General features: G+C 35.0%; 1 long non-coding RNA gene across 2 annotated transcripts; it reads left to right on the top strand.

Moving 5' to 3' along the window:
- Window positions 1-4,951: 4,951 nt before the first annotated feature.
- LOC136031935 (uncharacterized) lies at window positions 4,952-19,783 on the top strand. Of its 2 annotated transcripts, none has more exons than XR_010618616.1 (3): window positions 4,952-5,042; window positions 14,800-14,980; window positions 17,161-19,783. It is a non-coding gene; the product is annotated as an uncharacterized LOC136031935 (long non-coding RNA). The 2 variants fall into 2 exon arrangements; XR_010618617.1 differs by having other exon boundaries at window positions 5,036-5,061.
- Window positions 19,784-21,137: the final 1,354 nt, after the last annotated feature.

A 21,137-nucleotide genomic window follows, 5' to 3' on the forward strand; every position in this document is an offset into this window, starting at 1 on the left:
TTAGCGTAAAGAGCGGGGCGTTGATGAGGAAGCAGCCTCTTTCATATACAAAGTAATTTCTGTTCGTTTTAAGTTTTAATGTCGCTCCTTACTTTCAGTTAAAAAAACTTGTTTTTTTTTATTTAATTTCTGAACGTTTTTGAATCGATGCATGTTTTGATTTTGGCTCTCCGCAGAGGAATAATTAAAACGAAATTTTCATATTTTTTTTTTTGGCTAAATGGCTTTCTCATAATTTTGATCGAATGATTTTGAGAAAAAAAGAGCGGGGGAGGAAGCCTAGTTGCCCTCCGTTTTTTTGGTTAATTAAAAAGGCAACTAGAACTTTTAATTTTTTACGAATATTTTTATTAGTAAGAGATTTACGTAACTTATAAATTAGCTTACGTAAAGAACTTTTGTATTCTCATATTTTTATTACATATATGAGGGGGTTCGCCCCCTAGTCAGATCCTCGCTCTTTACACTAAAGCTTAAATTTTGTCCCAATTCATTAAGAATGACCCCAGAATCACAAAAGCCGTAGAATAAATAGTTGAAATTACTAAAAATACTTTAACGTAAAGAGCGAGGTATTAGGAGGAGGTGAGCCCCTCAAATGGGTAATAATTTCTGTTTCTTTAAGTTTTAATGCTGTTCCTTACTTCCAGCTGAAAGTACTTTTTCATATTTATTTTTTCATTGTGTTTCTAAATAATGCTAGTAAATCCTGCGCTCCCTTCATGGAGATTTTCATCCCCCATGACAAATTATCGATGGAAAGTTCCCCCAGCATATCCCCCTCTTCTCAACCCCTCCCCCAACCAAAAAAAATCCTCCTGAAAACGCCTGTACACTTCCCAATAACCATTACTATATGTAAGCATTGGTCAAAGTTTGTAACTTGTTGCCCCTCCCATGGGGACTGTGGGGGAGTAAGTCGTCCCTAAAGACATAGTTATAAGGTTTTTCGACTACGCTGAATAAAATGGCTATCTCAGAATTTTGATCCGTTGACTTTGGTAAAATAATTAGCGTGGGAGGGGGCCTAGGTGCCCTCCAATTTTTTTGGTCACTTAAAAAGGGCACTAGAACTTTTCATTTCCGTTAGAATGAGCCCTCTTGCAACATTCTAGGACAACTGGGTCGATACGATCACCCCTGGGAAAAAGAAAAAAAAACAAAAAAAAACAACAAATAAACACGCATCCGTGATCTGCCTTCTGGCAAAAAATACAAAATTCCACATTTTTGTAGATAGGAGCTTGGAACTTCTACAGTAGGGTTCTCTGATACGCTGAATCTGATAGTGTGATTTTCGTTAAGATTCTATGACTTCTAGGGGGCGTTTCCCCCTATTTTCTGAAATAACGCAAATTTTCTCAGGCTCGTAACTTTTGATGGGTCAGACTAAACTTGATGAAACTTATATATTTAAAATCAGCATTAAAATCCGATTCTTTTGATGTAGGTATTGGTATCAAAATTTTGGTATCAAGAGCCGGGTCCCTCCTTACTACAGTTCGTTACCACGAACTGTTTGATACATGTAAAGAATAAATCCCGAACTAGGAACATATGAAAATGTGTCTTGGCGTTCTTTTTAGAACAAGGATCTTGCTCCTTTCAAACATACATCTTCGGACAAATGTGGAAAATGGGTAGTATGTAGGATTTTGTTTTATGTATTTACGCAAGAAAAATCGTCTCGAGCTAGATAAAAACTGATATAAAAAAATGATTAAAAAAGACAACAAAAAAATCTTAGAAATTGGGGCATCTGTTAAGACTTCCTAGCGACAAGCACAATCGGATCTGGAAATCAATATTTCGGAAAAGCAATTTCTTGCACTATGCAGTCACAAGGTACTGTAATATGTGATCTTTCTACTGCTGTGTTCACATACTTTTTACAGAAATGTTACAGTGGCTTATATCTTCCTCTTTTGGGGGAGGGGGAAAGGGCTAAAAAGTAATGAAAGCTTTTGTGATTATTCTATTTAGGAATATATACAAAATGCAAGAAAAACGATGTTTTAAATATTTCTTTTTTAGATAAAATACAGCATTATAAAGTCTCTCTTTTTACTCTTTATCTGTAGTTCAATGGTAGCGTTGGATGACAATATAGGGTTCGACCGGTTGAGGATGTCTAACTTCTCTAACTTTCATAAAGTTTGTGTAGAGTATAAACTGTTTTTTTATACCACTGTATATAAATTTAAACAGTATATTCATTCCCTATCTCAACCATTATCCAAAGCCTGACAGAAATACACCTGCTCCGGAGAATATATAAGCAAATAGAAACATAAGCGACATTAAATTTTTTCAAGGGTGGGGGACGCGTGCGTCATCGGTATTCGAAGCCAGGAAAAAAATAAACGAATCGGGCGTCTAGGGGATAAGGAAAAATGTAATACGCTTACGCTGAAGAGATAAAAAAGGAAAGGAGAATAATTGGTATGGGTGTAATAATGCTAAAGGTTGTAATAACAATTGGTTTAATAACATGGGTATAAAAATAACATTGGTTTAAGAATGGAAAGAAAAACAAAGAATGACTTTATATCGATAATCAGGTGAAAAATAAGTGTTATTTGAACAATGCCATTACGTGATGACTTTTGATTAGAAAATTTGGTTCTTCGCATTGATATTTCAGTAAGCACTAGTTTTAAAAAAATCTCTTTGTTAATAAAAGAAGATATCAAATATTTAAAGATATCTAAATTAAAATATTCATTTGCTAGTTTATTTTCCTTGATAGGGATCTCTCCTGATTTCCTGATTCTTAAATTTTACTGCGTAATATGCACGTTGTGCAAAAATATTGCATGAATTGTTCGAAAGGGAAGTCCACGTAGCCAGTTTCCCAGTTCAGGTCTTTGCACTCAAGCCGAATTCGATGGATTGCTCTCGGTTTTCAACAAGAATTTCAATAATGTTTGAGAAAAATGGTATCACAGTCTTACAGAAACGAAATAACAACTAGCGAAGGAGCTGTAAGGTTGTATAAATCCAGGCTTGACTACTGGTAGGCCTTTCCTGCCGTAAAAGAGTAAGTTTCGTCGAAAACATCACTATCACCTTGAATTAGCTTTAAAGCACACATCGGACACTTATGCCAAGTGAGCAGCTTCTTAACAGAAAAACCAACGATATAAATGTAAAAGTGTAATTTTCAAGGCTGTCAGATACTTTGTTGAAGCCTTCATTCTCTTCTTCCGACAGAAGCTTATTCCCTTGGTGAGCTGTTGTAAGCCCAGTCAGCTTCACCTGCGGTATGTCACTTTTTTTCTGCGAAAGGAAGTTGACCAAAATATTTCCCTGGTCAGGAATTGGCTCGCAGTTACCTGTGTTTTTACATCTACAAACAAAATGTAAAGAATCAAATAATAAGAAGAAAAAAAAAACTCATCCCTGTTCCTTACTCAGTTAAATTTAAAAAAAAATTTTTTTTTAAACTGAAAGTAAGGAGCAACATTAAAACTGAAAACGATCAGAAATTATTCTGTATATGAAAGGGGTTGTCCCCTCCTCAACGCCCCGTTTTTTACGCTGAAGTTTTCATTGTTTTGAAAAGTAGAGTTGTGAGAACGAGTCCAACTTTAGCGTAAAGAGCGGGACGTTGAGGAGGGGACAGCCCCTTTCATATACGGAATAATTTCTGTTCGTTTTAAGTTTTAATGTCGCTCCTTACTTTCAGTTAAAAAAAACATGTTTTTTTATTTAATTTCTGAATGTTTTGAATTGATGCAGGTTTTGATTTTGGCTCACCGTACATGAATAATTAAAACGAAATTTGCATATTAAATTTACTCTTTTTTTGCTAAATGGCTTTCTCAAAGTCTGGATCGGACGATTTTGAGAAAAAAGGGGTGGAGGAGGTGGTCTAGTTGTCCTCTAGTTTTTTTGTTACTTAAAAAGGCCACTAGAACTTTTAATTTTATTTACGAATGTTTTTATTATTGATATACATACATAACTTACAAATTAATTACGTAACGTACTTCTATATTCGTACATTTTTATTACGTATATGAGGGGTTTCGCCCCCTCGTCAATGCCTCGCTCTTTACACTACAGTTCCAACTTCAGGTAATCAGGTACTAGTAAATGTAAACTAACTCTTGGTATTTCTCTATGTTTGCAGAATTCTAAAACCTAGTGCTTTACTGAGCTCACAAAATTGCCCCAAAAGAAAGGAGGACGTTCTTCCAAGAGCAGACAGATCAAGTAGTAGCGGGTAGAAAATAAAAGACTGATTTATGAGGCTCTCAATAGTCTATCGCCGGCCAGAAAGTCGATAAATTTTAATTTGCAGTTAAGATTCTATAAGAAACTCAAATAAGATCACTTTCAATGAAGCTCTAGGTTTTAGAATCCTGCAAATATAGGGAGGTACCACCAGTAAGCACGAAAAGTGCATTTTCAGGCGTACGTTTTCCCTCTTTTTTTGGGGGGGGGCATTTGGGAATGCCTTACGTAGGCTCACCTCCCTTTCCTTTCTACGTGTAGGCATGCTACAGATTGCAATAGCTTTAATATACAGTTTCCTAATTATTGGAACTCCATTGGAAAATGTTCGTTTACCTTCCTTAGGATTTGGGTAGTGTGCCGAGACACTTAGATACAATTTATTTCACTGGAGAATCCGTCAAAACGGGCGAAAGGTAACGGAGATAAAACGTACACAAAATTACCTCAAAGCTATAAAAATTGTGAAATTTTGGAAAAAGTCTTCCCATCCCCCCCTACGCATTTGCTTTCAAGCTCCATCGTGGCCAAATGTATTTTCATTTCTATTTTGTTATCTTTTGTGTAACCTATTTAAGAAAAAAAAATACTCGCTCCTGATTTTAGCGCAATCAATATTGTCCTTGACAAATCGGCACATGCTTTCCCAAGTTGTTCCAGATATTTGCGAATACGGGTCACGCAGGCCTGTGACGTCGGGACGAGTCTCCAAATTTGGGTCAATAGCGCTTCCCATAGCAGCAATAATAAACCAAACATGATTTTAGTAGTTACTCAGACATGTTTCGTGATTCAACTTAAAGGTATTATTCAATCAAATGCGTAAATATTTTAATCTTTTTTATGAATGTGGTTTTTAAATTCGTTGTTGAGGCCATTACAGTAATTCCGTTTCAGATGTTTGTTCAGGAACACGGAGGTGATTTTTGTCCTATTGCGGCAAAACCAGCCACTGTTATTACAATATAGCCTAGCGTTTTTCAACCAGAGTACTCATTTGGCAGTTAAAAGGGTTCACGATAGTTATTTTAATGGAAATTAAATGTGTTATGGACAGAAAAAATTTAGGATGTCTGTGATAAAAATTGGACTTGGTTCGTTTTTATAGATTGCTTAAGCCAATATTAAAATAAATTGTGGATTATTCTTGACTACCGGGACACAATCAACCCATAGGTGCAGTTTAAGGACATTTTTTTGGTAAATATATCGCAGTTCATATTATTGACTTACCAATAAAGTTAACATACCACTCGATGCCTTTTTTATGCTCTTTGCGAATGTAATAATCGCTTCTATCGCAAATTCAAATTTAAGCACTTTTTGACATAACATAACCTTATTATAAATCATTTTGGCACTGAGAAAATGTAGTATTATTTTGTCGAAAACAACCGAAAGCTCATACTTTAATTGAAAATTCGTCATTTTTAAGAGCTCAAAAAGTGCCTAAATTTGAACTTGCAATAGAAGCGATTATTATATTCGTAAAGAGCATAAAAAAGGCGTCGAGTGGTATGTTCACTTTATTGGTAAGTCAATGATACGAATTGTGATATATTTACTAAGTTGGTCAATGTTCCTATTACCTGAACAATTGTTTAGGGTCATGAAACTATTGTTAATAGATGCATTTGGACTTTTGGAACATCTTTTCTCGCTTGCAAAACTACCGCAAACTCACCGTTATGGAGTTATTCCGGCCCAAAAATCCTGTATTTACACATATAGAATTGCAATCATTGTGTTACGGAGCAACACTGCTTTCATAGTTTTTTTTTTTTTTTTTTTTTTTTTTTTTCACCGTGATCAGCGACCTGTAGCTCCGAAGTGGTAAGAGTTAAAAATTTGAGATTTTTCAGAGGGAAGGGAAACGTGAAACAGAGTAAAAAAGTTCCAGAAAAGTTCCTAAAATTTCTAAGTTTTCCATAAAAAAAAAATAAAACCGTTTTTTTCTTAGAAACTGTGCGTTCGATGTTTGGCGTCAAGTTAAGACGACCCTAGCTTCAGAAATAAACTTGTTAGAAATACAGTTATGCTGAACTCATGTAGAACTTTCTTTTGTCTCTTCGAGAACCGGAGCACAAAATTCCGTAGCTCTTACAGATTTCCCGGAAATTATTCCGGAAAGGTCCATCTCGTTCCGATTTTTTTGGAATTTTCTCAAATTTTCGATTTTGATGTTTCTTATATTTTTATCGAGTAGTGCTATGAAAAGTATGCAAGAAGAAGTGAAGTGTTCTATATACCAAGTTGCTTCGTTCTCTAAGAAATAATTTCCGAAGTTTCGACGTTCTAGAGGTAACTTCTGTTCTGGACCAGCTAGAATTTTTTTTCCAACGCGGTTCGACAGGTCTCGATCTCCTAACAACTGGAGCTTGCAATAGTTTCTCCGAAATAAAATTCCTTCTTTGGGTTTTTCTATTTGGAAGTTTTGTCATGCCCTCGGGGCAATTTAAATTTTTTGGTGAATTTGGTTTGTTTTATATTTTCCTAGTTTAAACCATCAAAAGTTAAGCAGAAAACTATAAGACGTTATTTCCGTATCTCTTTCAGATTTCCCGGAAATAATTCCCGAAATGTGCGTCTCGAAACATAATACTTCGAATTGGCGTCAAGTTAAGACGGCCCTAGTTTCGGAAGTAAACGTTTTAGAGATAAAATAATTATGAACTCATATAGAACTTTTATTGATGTTTTCGAGAACTGAAGCATGAAATTCCGTAGCTCTTACAGATTTCCCGGAAATAATTCCGGAAAAGTCAATCTCGTTCCGATTTTTTGAAATTTTCTTAAATTTTCGATTTTGATGTCTATTTTATTTTTATCGAGTAGTGCTATGAAAGTTATGCAAGAAGAAGTGAAGTGTTCCTTATACCAAGTTGCTTCGTTCTCTTAGAAATAATTTCCGAAGTTTCGACGTTCTAGAGGTAACTTCGGTTCTGGGCAAGCTAGAATTTTTTTTTTTCTCGTTTATTTCTGGACCAGCTAAACATTTTACCAAACTCAGTTTAGTAGGAGCTCGAAATAAAACCATATCAAAGATGCTTCAAGATAACAATCGAAGCCGCATTAGAAAAATGTCCTCTGAAGGACATAATGGAGACTGTTGCTCCGCAACTGTGCCCTAAGGAACAGGGCACAGTTGCTGCAACACTTCCCGTTGCACAGACAACGGAGGTCTAGTTTCCGTTTTCGTTGATCGGATATTTGAAATCGCGAATCTGTAATAGTTTAGAAAAAAATTTGGGGTATATATTTGCACATCAGGGGGGTGGGGGTAAAGCATAGCATATATTAAATACGTAAACTAACCATTGGTGTATTTAATATATGCTATGCTTTACCCCCCCCCCTAATGTGCAAATATATAATAACTCCATAACGGTGAGTTTGCAGTAATTTTGCAAGAGAAAAGATGTTCCAAAAGTCAAAATGCATATATTAACAATAGTTTCATGACCCAAAACAAATGTTCAGGTAATAGGAGGTAAATGTTTAGTTTCGTTCCAAGTGCGAAAGTTTCGTTCGAAGCAGCATTATTTCCAGTTTAGAGCTCTTAGAAATGCTAATTCTAGAAGCGCATCCATTTCTTGTTGAGCCTCCTCCATGGGGCAAACTAAAAATGCGGAAAGTGGGCTTGCTTACAGGTAACATTACCTGTTGAGTGAATATTATCAGTTGAATTGCAAACACCCCCCCTTCCCCTGACGGTCCTATATATAGCCTAAAGTTTATATAAAAACTAAAAGGAAATGAAAATTCTTTCATTTTTATCCACAATCATTCAAAAAGTAGTCACAATCGTTCAATCATTTCATTATTATTTACAATCATTTTTAAAAGTAGGCCTATTTGGCAAATTACGTAACCAGACATGGAGATAAATTCTAAACTGAGAAGAAAACCAATTAAGGTGTTGCCCTTTCCTGCATGCGAGGTGCCTCATATTGACTGCATTGCAAATAGTGACTTTATTGAATTAGTTGTCTACCTTGTATTCGCTGTAATGTTTAATCAGTTATGAATAAATCTTATCTAACTTTCAAAATGCAATAGAGTGTACAGTAATCTAGTAATATTGAGTGTATTTTTGTGCATCGATATGCAAGGGCGTATCCAGGATTTTTGTTTGGTGGTTGTTTTACACAAAAAGTGGTACGTATGTATCATTGCGGCAACACTCAAGTTTACATTGTGTAAAACTCGAGAACAAACCGGTTTTATCTGTCTGTATTAAGAGACAATTATCTTACGTTCAGTGGAAAACAAGTGGTGGGTGACAAAATACATTGGAATGTGGGTGGTAAAGTATTTGGACAGCAAGTTAGAAAACCATTCTTACTGCATAATATGCAGGATAATTGTAGCTTACATATTTTGCGTGCAGAACCGCAATAATTTACTTCCCTTCCCTCCTCCCTAATGTAAAAATACATAGCCCTAATTTGTTTCTAAAGTACTATATTTTCATCATGTTTTGGTATTTTTCATTAGGACTAGTCTAACTTCACTTCTTGAGTGTTTCCACTATAACACACAAGTACAAAAAAAAACTTCAAAAATGCATAAAAATTTCGTTGATATGCCCATTTTTTTTGTTACGTTTTCAGGGGTCGGGGATTATGTCGGGGGTTTAAAATTCGGTGAAGCCTGCCCAACGTTGCCCAGCCAGGGACGGATCTAGACCTGTCGGCGCCCGGGGCAAGGATGGTATTTGATACCCCCTCCCAGCCATTATTATATATACCAAATTATGGTTATTTGACTTCCCTAACCAATATATTGATTTATTGTATCATCCGGGGGCGTAATTTGCTATGGGGTAGGGGGGAGGCTGCTTTTATATAAAATGTATCAACATTTAATTGTTGACACAGCTCACATGTAATTTAAATTATATACATCCAATCGTATTCTTAACACTAAAACTTAACTTTACGTTCTTTTTTCGAAGTAAGTGTCTTTATAATATATTCATATGAAAGCTTCGAAGCCATATCATGTTCTATGTGGATTATGTCCAAGTATGTCAAGCGCTCCTCGCCGTCCTGCCCCTGAGATAGTTCTCAGTTAATTTTTATATGCTAAAGCTGCTTTTATTAAAAGCAACTGATAAATACACAGTTAAATACATATTCAAGGCGATTGTCACGTTCGGATAGGCTGTGTATCCTGTAGAATGTGCGGAAACAAACGGAAACAAGATGTGGTATTAATAACAACGGTTAACACTGTTGACAAAAACTTCAACCAAATGTTTTATAGTATAAAAGCTATGGGAGATAAAGGTTTTTTTTCACTTTCCGTATCTATTTTTTCCTCTTCTTAGTATATGTTAAAAACGATTGGTCTAGTAAATAATTTTCATGATGCTTTTAAAATATATATATATATATTGAATATAATTCCTACAGTATCGAACCGTAGACATGATAATGGTACTTATGTATTATAGCGGTAACACTCAAGTTCTTCATCCATTGACGCACTGTAGAACCGGTTTTATTCGTTAGTTTCTTTCAGCTTAGAGTGAGACAAGACAAAGACAAGTGACAGAATAGGTGGGAAATATATAATTCGGGCTATATATTTGCACATGAGGGGGGGAGGCTAAATTACTTGGACAGTGTGAAATTAGAAAGCAATTCTTACTTCATAATATACAGAATAATTGTGCCTAATACATTTTGCATGCAGTCCCGCTATACTTTACCTTCCCCCCTCCGCCTAATGTGCAAATATAGCCTATAACTCAAATTTAATTCAAAAGTATTATATTCTCATCATACTTTGTGACATTTCATTTGGATTGAGTGTCAGAGAAACAGGTTCTACTTAGATGAAGAGCTTTAGTGTTACCGCTGTAATACATAAGCACCATGACCAATAAGGAGCTTTTTTCGTTCCACTGACTGGTGCCTGAACTGTGAAATTTGAATGGTATTCACAATTTCAATGAGCTCATAAATATGGTCTTGACTATGAATCTATCAGCAAGCATAAATAGATGTGACATAAATATTGCAACTTTGAACACAGTGTGGCAGTGTGAAAGTACACAAAAGACGACAGAGTTCGTACCTAAAAACAATAGCATATTTCAAGAGTTCTATATGCCTTTCCTTCTACACAACAAACTATACTTCCTTTAATTTGGGGTTCTTTCGGAAAATGAAAAAAACACAAGGAGAAAAGAAACAAAGATAATAAATGTCTCTAGTTATCTGAAAAATGCCGACACACTTCAACTACATAATTCACAGACATTTTTAGGTCGGAGTCGGAACTTAGTACGATAGCTGTACTACTATGCTAGTTTCGATGTTGGAAGCACTTTATTAATACTGAAATTGACAAATGAAAAAATAAATGAAAGATGTTTTGTGCTAAATATCAAAGTCCCAAATATAATACCACTCACACTTATTGGCCTTTGGTATTCAAAGCTCAGAACGGCATTTTCCACTTGTGTCATCATAGTATTGTAACCAACTTTTAAGTGTTCTTCAGATCCGGCCACTTCCTCCTGTTAAAACGAATGCACACAACTATTTCCTACAAGTAAGGTTGCCTATAGGCGTTTTTAAGGGAGGGAACCTTCCCCCTGTCGTTTCACTGGTCCTATCTTCTATCCCTATCGCTCCCCGAACGTAGCATTGCCTACTCTCCACTTCCAAACGTCAGTGCGTTCTGGAGCTCAAAAATTAGCGGTCCAATTTTATATCTTGAGATCAAAAAGCGCCTTACGAGACAGGAAGGCCTTCCCCTTGTCCCCTCTTAGATCCATCCCTGTGCCCAACCCAATAGACTAGAGCGAGAAAGGACAAGCAATTGCACAACTAATTTGGACCTAAAATATGCAGTACTTTTAAAAGTTTTTTTTTTGCCAATAATTTAATTCTGACAAAATAAGAAAATGAACTATAAGATTGATTATTATTTTTTTTTTTTTTTTTTTTTCAAAAAAGACGTCTGAAGTCAAAACATTGTCTATGAATCTTATTTTCACATATCATTTTCCTGAAATGTTCTTTCTGCCGATGACTACACATCCATTATTTTGAAACTGCAGGTTTGCTAACTTGCTAACCTGCTAACGAGCATTTGGAATGATCTGGCAAGATGGTCTTTGGTATATTTTGGGTCACTACGGAATTCCCTCTGATATTATTCATTTTATAAGGAATACGTACCAGAAGGTGAGAAGCATGGCGCAAACTAGCGAAGGACTCACTGAAGGGTTTTCTGCTTATACAAGCGTTCTCCAAGGACGTCTTCTTTCACCCAGTCGGTTCTGCCTATTCCTAAATGCTGTGTTGGTACTTGTCCCTACTAGCATTGGGTAATCTTAAAAGGATACCTCTTCGACCTGCGCGCATATACTGATGGCATCAATCGTTTAATTTAGAAATAGAGGAGATTGAGGCGAGTGCAAATATTTTCAACAACGTAGCTATATCATTTGGAATGAAGATAAATGCTAGCAACACCAAGGCGATGAAAGTAGCACGGCACTCAGAAATGAGTCTGCTTCACACCAGAGTTGCTACTCATGGCAAGGAAATCAAGTGGGTCGATATGTTTGTTTACCTAGGAAGTGTGCTGACCTCCAGAAATGACTCTTCAAAGGATATCAAACGACGCCTGGTTCTCAGTTCCGCATGCTTCAAGTCACTATCACTGCTCCATTTGGAAAAATAAATACCTGTCTATAAAACCGAAGAAACGACTTTACAGTACTTTAGTGATTTCGGTTGCAACGTATGAAGCGGAGACATGGACTCTAAAAGCCGATGATGAGCACGGACTGGTGGCTTTCGAAATTATATCACTGCGAAAGCTTACTGGCACCACTCCATTAGTTTATTTTTTTGAGGTATTCTCGCAAGCCAATTACATTATTTCTTAAGTGTGTCAGAAACGGAAGCCAAATATGGATCCATTGTGGCTATTTCTAATTTTGAGCTAGTAAAAAGTACATAAGATCTGACTGGGTTTTCCGCACGGAATTTCAAGCGCGTTAAGCCAATAAAAAAACAAAATTTTTCACTGAGTTTTTTTCACTGAGAGAACAATATCTGTTGCCCGATATTTACTAATTAACTTCGGTTCCGAAATGACTGTGGTAAATAAAGTAAGAACTCACAATACCGATAGTAATCCGTTTTGACCCTCTTTAGATCACCTTTATTCAGAAGCATATAAAACCCAGCACAAAATAACACAGAATGGTCGTAGAAACTTAAGTACAACTTTGTAAGCGCTTGTCGCCAGAAATGTCCACGATTTTAAACAATTTTAGAATGCCCCATACTAAGCTTAAATTAAATATCCCGAATTGTCTGAAAACGAAAAGAACTGAGAGAATTGCAAACAGAAATCCCAAGTCATCGAAAAGAAGTGACTTGTGGTACGGAAAAAGAACTGCAATCCAAAAGATGAGACGAACCAACCCCATTAAATATAAGAAATTCACATTTATCTACGTTTAGCAATAATCCAATTCTTGCAAATGCATTAGCGACGGATGGGACGGAACGCGCTAAACCGGCCTCAGTTTGGCTAATACGAAGCAAGTCACCAGCATAAGCTAAGTATGATACGTCTGTGAATCCTGTAAAACAAGAACTACGTATACCAGGCAAAACATTTTCAGAAGAAGCATTAAAGATATGAGGAGAGAGAACTCCCCCCTGTCTAGATCCACACTTGACTGGTATATGTCCAGAAAAATTACCATTCCCTGACATTAATCTTAAATAAGAATTTGAATACCAAAACTTCAAAACCAGACTCACAGACGCATTCACACCAAGTTGAGTAAGAGCATACCAGACCTGAGGATGGCAAACACTATTGAATGCTTTAGATATATCAAGGGTGCAAAAATGAAGACTAACTACTCCGAGTGGCTTCCTTACTAAGAAAAAGAAAAAAGTGGCTTCCTTATTAGAAAAAGAAAAAAATAACTTAGAATATGAAAAAAACACACAAAAAACAGCCAAAGAATGATAAATTGAAAGATCATACACAGTCTGCAATAGACTATATTTTTCGTGCAGAAGAGTCTCCAGTCAACTGAACGAGAATCTGGCCGCGATATGACCACACATTTTCACCCCAAACTTGTCCCTTGCTTGATTTATGATGTCACGACGACGTTTTGTAAGAGCTTCCGAAACGTAGATACCAGTTTTTACTAGTTTGGACTTTGTCTTGTATCTTTTGTAAGCGAAATCTTGACTTGTAATTTTGACAAAAACCGGAGGAACTTTTTCCAAACTACTCTGTGATTGCGATGTATTGTTCATTCTGAACCGGTAAGTAAGTGCTATGTCACTCTCCGATACATTCACACCATATTGTGGTTGAACACACCAAGCAGGGTAGTTTGTTTTCAGACACACTCCTGGTTTCTGCTTTTTTCCTTGGAACACAAGACTGTCAAGCAGAGCATTCTGGTCGTATCCATCCATTCATGCAGATGCTGGTGATTGCTCTTGGGTTTGAGTCGCATTAAGAGCAGCAAATCTTTTGGAAACAATTTTATACATTTCTGGTGACGTTTGGGCTTCCTCAAATGCTTTTATTCACCCCCTTTGCAGTTTTCTTAGCGGCTTTATCAGAATGATCCTTGAAGGATGCTAAGCTAGCTTCAGTGACTCGGTGTTCAGAGTGCGATCCATAGCAAAACAACAAGTAGCTGGTGCCTTTAGCATTAGTACTAACTTTTAGGATCCTAGGTGGCCATAGTGGGTACCCCGGGAAAGTTGCTAAAACCAATTCAAGCTGCTTAAATTTGGCCATCATATAAATAAATAAACCAATGACCGATCAGATGTACTTAATTTAAGTGGGACAGGCCCAATGCAATAGTTGCGATCATCCTGTTCCAAGGTAAATGAAAGCTTGATAAACAGTGCAAAAACTTATCTTTAAGTAAGGGCTGGCTCTCATGAGAACATCCAAAGTTGAAATTCAAATTTTGTGAGGTCAGCTCATGTGCATTACACAGTTCTTACAATATATTTTAAGCATATCCTATTAATCCTTTAAATAATGCTAGAGAAAAATTAGCTCGCATAATTTGTTCACAAAATAATTAATCACTGTGTTTTTACAATAAATAACAGTTGTCTCTATTGCGTAACTACATTTCTTCTGGGATTTCATACACTTTCATACAATTTGCTTGAATTGATTGTGCATACGAACTTGCCCTCCTCTAAATCAGTTTTTTGCCCACACTTAAACTATCACCATTTCCAACCAAAGGGGTTTGAACCCCCCCCCTTAAACCGAAAAGTTTGTCCGACTCATAAAACGTAACAAAAATGAATATAAAAAATTTTTTTTAAGCGTTTTTAAAGTTTTTTTTGTACCCCCCACCCAATAAAAGATTTTTTGTCCAGCCCCCCCCCCCGAAAAAATCCTGGATACGGCCTGGCATAATCATCCTGCGATTAGATAAATAATTTTGATACAAGCTCTGACATTGATCTAGCTGTTTTGAAACAACCCAGTATAGTTTTTTTTAATTAAGACTTATTCTTTCAGCTTTTTAATCTGTCACCTTGTTTTCCAAGAGCATGGCAAGGAGCCAATTTTACCAGTTTTGGAGAATGAATACAGCCATACACAGAATTATGGAAACATAAACCTGCAATCCTTGAATCATGCCGGAAAATGTGTCTAAACTAGGATTGGCTTATTTAAAGGCTTCAACAATTTTGAAAAGGTAACTTTCAAGTTTTTTTTAATTATTATAACTTTTAACTGTGCAAATTCTCTATCCTAGCCTCGTGTTTTTAAAATATCAGTAGCCTTTTTGCTGTCACGATTTTATCCCTACATTCTTTTGCGGTAGTTCGAAAGGTGTTGAGGCACAGAATATGAATTTATGAAGGTTTTTTTGAAGTTTCATTCCCCGTATTTGTAGAAACTGATAGGACCAATGGGTCCGGTTTGCTCATATTAAGGGGTGGGATCAAAGAGTTTTGGTAACTTGTAAGATAAGAAACTGTCGCTAGTTTCGACAAAACAAACTATTATCACCATCTAGCGTTTGACAACACTTACATTTTTTCAGTTTAATAACAAGAATAATTAATTTAATTATTGTAATTCGTAAAATTAGGCTAGTAATGAATCTAATCTTAGTTCCTAGCAGAAAAACGATTATAAAGCTTGAAAAAATGCCAGGTGTCGCCTAGATGGTGCAGATAGTATTTTTTGTTAACACTGGTATCAGTTCCCATACTTATAAGTTAGCCATACTCACTGAGGTGGAATATTAATCTATCTTCAATTTACTTTGCTGACCTGGTAGTGCCATTACGCCTGGGGTTTTCACTTTCGTTTATTTATTATTTTTAATATGAAAATTATTTAAAATGCTCTTGAGATTTAAAATATAGCTTCAGAATACTACCGTCGGTCATCATTATTGTTGATTATTGGAGTTTTTCCTCCAAGGATTTACACAACGGGATAGTTTTGTTTTGTTTTAGTTAGTATTTATAGCTCCTTACAGTTGATAGTAGAACTACCCTTTCAAGCTGTTTTTCTCTTTCCCAATGAAAGTGAATGAAACTTATACTTGAATATTTAGTGATTTAGCATAGGAAGATGGGGATTCAATATTACTTGCCTCAATTATAGTCTAGATCCCGACCAACGATATTTTAAGAAATGTTGACAAGTTCAAAGGAAATTGGTCATTTTAGAGCAATGGTCTAAATTGCAATAGGATTAAAGCTGAATTTTCTGTTAGTAACGATTAATTAGTATTCTAATTTCCAAGAATTATCTTAAGTCACAATACAGTCTGCAATATGTAGACTTAGGTTAACTGGGAAAACATTTGCAAGTTTGATAGGATGGTTGACTTTGCGCTTCTAGGTCTCCTGGGGACAAAATAGCTTTCTTAACTCTCCCTTGTATTTCGAAGTACCTAAAATAAAGCACACTTCTGTTTTTGTCAAATAAAGTAGCCAAGTGCTAAATGATGTTGGTAGTTCTTATTTTCAACACAAGCGCCAGTTTCCAGTCTTACAAGCGTTCCATACTCTTCGTCCCGCTGTGTGTTATCGCAAGGGCAACCGACACACTTCAAAAAGGGTAGATAATATGCCATTTACTTTTAAGTATATTTTTCAATTATCATTCCTTGCGTTTTACGTTGAAATCGATTTTTGAAGCCAAAAATTGCCATTTGAATTGTTTTATGATACATGTTATATAATTGATATAGATTAAATATCTTCCATATTTATAAATAAACAAAAGTATTTTTCGCTTTTTCGTCATTTTTTTTTTACATCATTTCACCACTAATTTTTTCACATCATACGAAAACAGAGAATAATATCAGTTAACTTGTGAAGTATGCTCTTCCGTTTGTGAAAAAATCAAATCTTTTAAGGAGCTTAAAAGTTTCAGGCGTCATGCAGTCTACGGAACAGATATCAAGGTTGCAATCTGTGAAACGCTGTCATTGCCTCAACTAATAACTTTATACACTGTCTGATAAAACTCTTTTATAATCTAGAAGTGTATTAAAGTACCGACAATTAGTATACTAGACTAACTATAATTAGTTTAGTAAACTTCGGTAATCATTATTAAGACAGAACTATTTTACGCAAAAGAATACATCTGTGTGCATCCGGATGGTGTGCCCTTTATAAAAATCAAAGCGAAAGTATGTTTGGACAATAATACCTCCACCTCCTCCTATTTCCACTCTACTGAAAGGTCTCCCTTTTTTAGTTTTTTACCATAAAAAAAAAAAAAAAAAAAAAAAAAAAAAAAAAAAAAAAAAAAAAAAAAAAAAAAAAAAAAAAAAAAAAAAAATCTGAGGCAACCATCTTAAGCAAACTTCTCTTCGAATCGAGACTTTTTTTTGATGTTTTGCAGATCCTCAATCAGCCAGTGACGGATATCAAAACAACAAATATCTTGTGTGAAGTCAGACTTATTCAGCAGAATATCAGAATATGAGGACTAGGACATTGCCTGGACACAGACTAGACAGCTTGAAGTTGTTTCACGAAATGTATATTTTTTCTACCTCTTTTAGTTAGTTATTTTTCCCATTTCTCTCAATACCGTAGATTTTAGGTTTTAAGTACAGTACCGAATTCAAGCTTCGAATTCAGAATAAACTTCACAAATTAGCTTCATGTTGTCTTGCACAAGAGAGGGTGAGAGGAACATTAAGAAGAACACTAAAATATACTATCCAGATAGCTTAAAGTTATTTCATGAAGTTTATTATATTCTACCTCCTTTCTAATTTGTTATTTTTCTTGCTTCTTTCCATTCGTTAAATTAGTTTGTGTTCACAGATTAGCTTCTTGTCTTATTGTAATTGTGAAGACAGAAAAAATGCCACAAAGTGAACTGAAATGCACAGCAAGAAATAAATTGTTCTTATTCTACCTCTTTGTTTAGTTAGTGCTTATTTCTTTCTATTGCTTAGAATTTTTTTTTTTTTTATAATACAGTGGCGTAGCCAGATTCATATTATCGACAAAGAACATCAAATATAAAAATAACTCGTAAAATAGGCTTGTCTCTTTTGCATTCATGCTTGGCTTACCACATCCAAGAATCTACTCCAACTATGAAGTCTTTAGAAGTTAACATTTTTATTGAAAAAGAAAAGAATATTTATCATCGGGGAAATTGAACGAATGATATGCGAAGGTATATTTGAAAACTTGGTTTCAAACCTTTTTTTAAACCTAAAACTAATTCGTTAATTGTGGGAAGGATCTTTATTTTCCTCAGCCCCTTTCCTAGCTACGCCACATTTTGAATGAGATACACAGCATTGTTGTTCCTACCCTATATATCACTGCCTTTATTTAGTTAATTGCCATTCTGTTGATGATTATCTATCATCAACGAGGCGAACCGAGTAATTTTAGTGCAAAGTTAGTTGTAGGTAGTGTTTTATTTCTAGTTCGATTTTTTTTTTCTGAATTTGTCGCTACCAATTTCATAAATTTTATCGTTTTACTTTTCTCTTAACTCTATTACTTTTTTGCATAATCAAAACTCTTTCTATCTCAAATTTATTAATTCTCATCAAATTATTTCTTGCCTATTTTTCAAATTCCTTTTAACCTAACCTTTTTTTTAACTGTATCGCTTTTCTTCTAGATTTTCCCAGAATAGAAACGCTTCCGTTTTGCTTCTATACAGTCAAAAATAAAATAAATATTCAAATATAATTAAAGGCTGATAAGTTTTCGAAGCTTTTGCAAAGTTCTGTATTTCATGGGTACATATTTACCCTGTTAAAAAGTAACTATCAACAAATTAGCTTTCTCATTGCTATTGACCGTATGTAGCACCCTTTATTATTCCTATAAATTCGACTGTATTCTTTATGAAAAATGTGTGTTAGATCTAATCACGGTAATGTATCAGAGTCAGAGTGAGCTATTCTAATATAAAAATTTACTATTTAAATTTTTAAACCTCTATCACAATTTAGTTGCTATTTGTAGTGATAAGGGAATAAATACTTCTACAGAAGCAAAGTAAGAAAAAATCAATAAAAACTGGGAAGGCTTACATGCAAAACACTTTGGAACTACTATTTCTAGTGATGCATTTGAATCGAAATCCTTTTGTGTATAATAGAAAAGATAAAAAAAAACAAGCATATACCGTACATTCAAAATAGCATAAAACGCCTTTAAATTATGGTGGCACTTTGACAAGTGAAAACATTACCGGATGGAAGGTTATATTTCGTATGTTATGAATGTGTGTCTTTTTTTTGTTTTGTTTTTTGTCGCTGGGTCTTAATTAGTATAAATGGATGTTACTGCCATGAATTGTTCCATCAGTAATTTTTTAGTGCTGTCAATGAACTTTAATTAATGTGTAACAGCGTCACAGTTTAAGAATTTCTCAAATATGGCTCTAAATGTTAATCGAAACTAAGTTGACATATTTCTTAAAAGGAGATCAAATGTGTAAGGTTTTTTGCGTGAATGTTGGAATTTAAAGTAGTATTTGATTTATTAAAGGGCTTTTAACCATTTTTAAAGGGCGATGAAAAATCCCGGTGACTAATTAGACTGCCAAAACTGCGCCATTTTCTGGAAAAATGCCAGGATATTTAAGGGCCAGCGGCATTTAGAAGTTTTAGTGCTTTAAATTTTTATAGCTAATGCTTGTTTTATGTACTGTAAAGTGTTGTAAAGTTTTATTGCCTACCTTTAAAGTGTTCATAAAAACCCAAACAGTTAATTTGAAAATTTACTGCATCTACAACTGTTCCTGATATTCAAATCTAATTCTTCCCAAATAAAATCATCCTCAACTCGCTTCTAGATATTTCTAAGTGATTATTATGCTAAAATCAGAGATTATTTACTGTGTATGTTTTTTTTGTAATATGTAGCAACCCGTAAGTTAAATATGTCTAATAAGGAATGAGTTAACTTGAAAGTGTTTTGCTGCCTCTAAATCTGTTCCCGATGTTTAAAATTGACTGTTTTCAATAAAATCGTTTTTGTTTCATGTCTTTAACTTCTTAGGTATACACATACTAGACTAAGTTACATATTTATTGCTGTGTTTGTTTAACAATCTGCAGATCACCGTTGACTTTTGAAGACGGAGCAACAATCGTGCTGTTTGGGAATCCAGCTGTTCGACATCGATACTTGGTGCGACATATCGATATCCCGTATCGCCCAATACTGATAGTGAGCACCCTTTGAAATTATAGTAAATAGTTTAAAAAAAATCGAAATTCAAGGTTTTTTGGGTTCGCTGATTATAAAACGAGGCTACATAGTAAGTGTTGATTTCACAAATTGCGTTTTTGTTTTTAACAAATCGATATTTAAAAGTTTTCATGGCATTAACTACAAACGCGAGGCTTAGTTTGCAAGAAGAGTGCAGGCTAGATATTTTGCAAATAGCTTTCAATGTCATCAATCTGGTGCAAGTCCAACACCATTTGTGAAATGTGTGAGAAATTTATTATGTTCTTGAATTTTAGTCTAAAATTAGTTTCAAATTTAAAATTACCGAACTTTGGAATCCTTTAATACAGTACGTGATAGGAATTGGGAGTAATCTATAAAACATGATAGTACAGGCTATGTTTTGTTTTAAGAGACTCACTTCGCCTTTCAGCCTCATATTCAAAATAAGTGTCTTCAAGAATCCTTAAATGTCAATCTTTGGTAAAATGGAACGCATTTCTGAAATATATACTTAGGCTACTGTGGAATGTATCCTGTCAAAAAATTTGGAATTTCAATGGAAATTTAATAATATGCTGTTTTCTTGATGGGGAGTTTAGTGGGAACCTAGTCAAGCTTGAGTAATATTAAATGGTTAATCAGATGTGTATACCCAGGCTGGGTAACCCAGTAAGATGGCACTGCAGTTCACATAACCTCAAAGATTTTCGTAATTTCACAAAATGAAGAATTCTCCAAAAAGTTTCCCAGATTCAGAATAGACCCCTTAAAAGACCAAACTATTCGACAAAAGTACACCGCTACTCTTTTCGAAGAATAGACTAATTGAGTAATTTTACCAACTACAATTTAAAAATTACTCTGAAATCCATTAATTGCTTTATTAGTATTCAGTTGACTCTCGAAAAAAATATACTGACAGGAGATTTCCTATCAGTATTATTTTTTTTTTGAGAGTAACGAGAGTAAGCAACTTTGAACGCCGGTTGAAATCTTCAGTTATTAAAATTACGAAAATCTTTGAAGTTATGGGAACTGCAGTGCCATCTTACTCGGTGACCCAGCCTGGATATATACATTTGCTAACACTAGTACATTTTGACCATTTAATATTACTCAAGCTTGACTAGTATCCCTCAGCCTTCGCAGCTATATCCT

This window comes from Artemia franciscana, chromosome 10 (genome assembly GCF_032884065.1).
Source record: "Artemia franciscana chromosome 10, ASM3288406v1, whole genome shotgun sequence".
In the NCBI taxonomy this organism is placed as follows: domain Eukaryota; kingdom Metazoa; phylum Arthropoda; class Branchiopoda; order Anostraca; family Artemiidae; genus Artemia; species Artemia franciscana.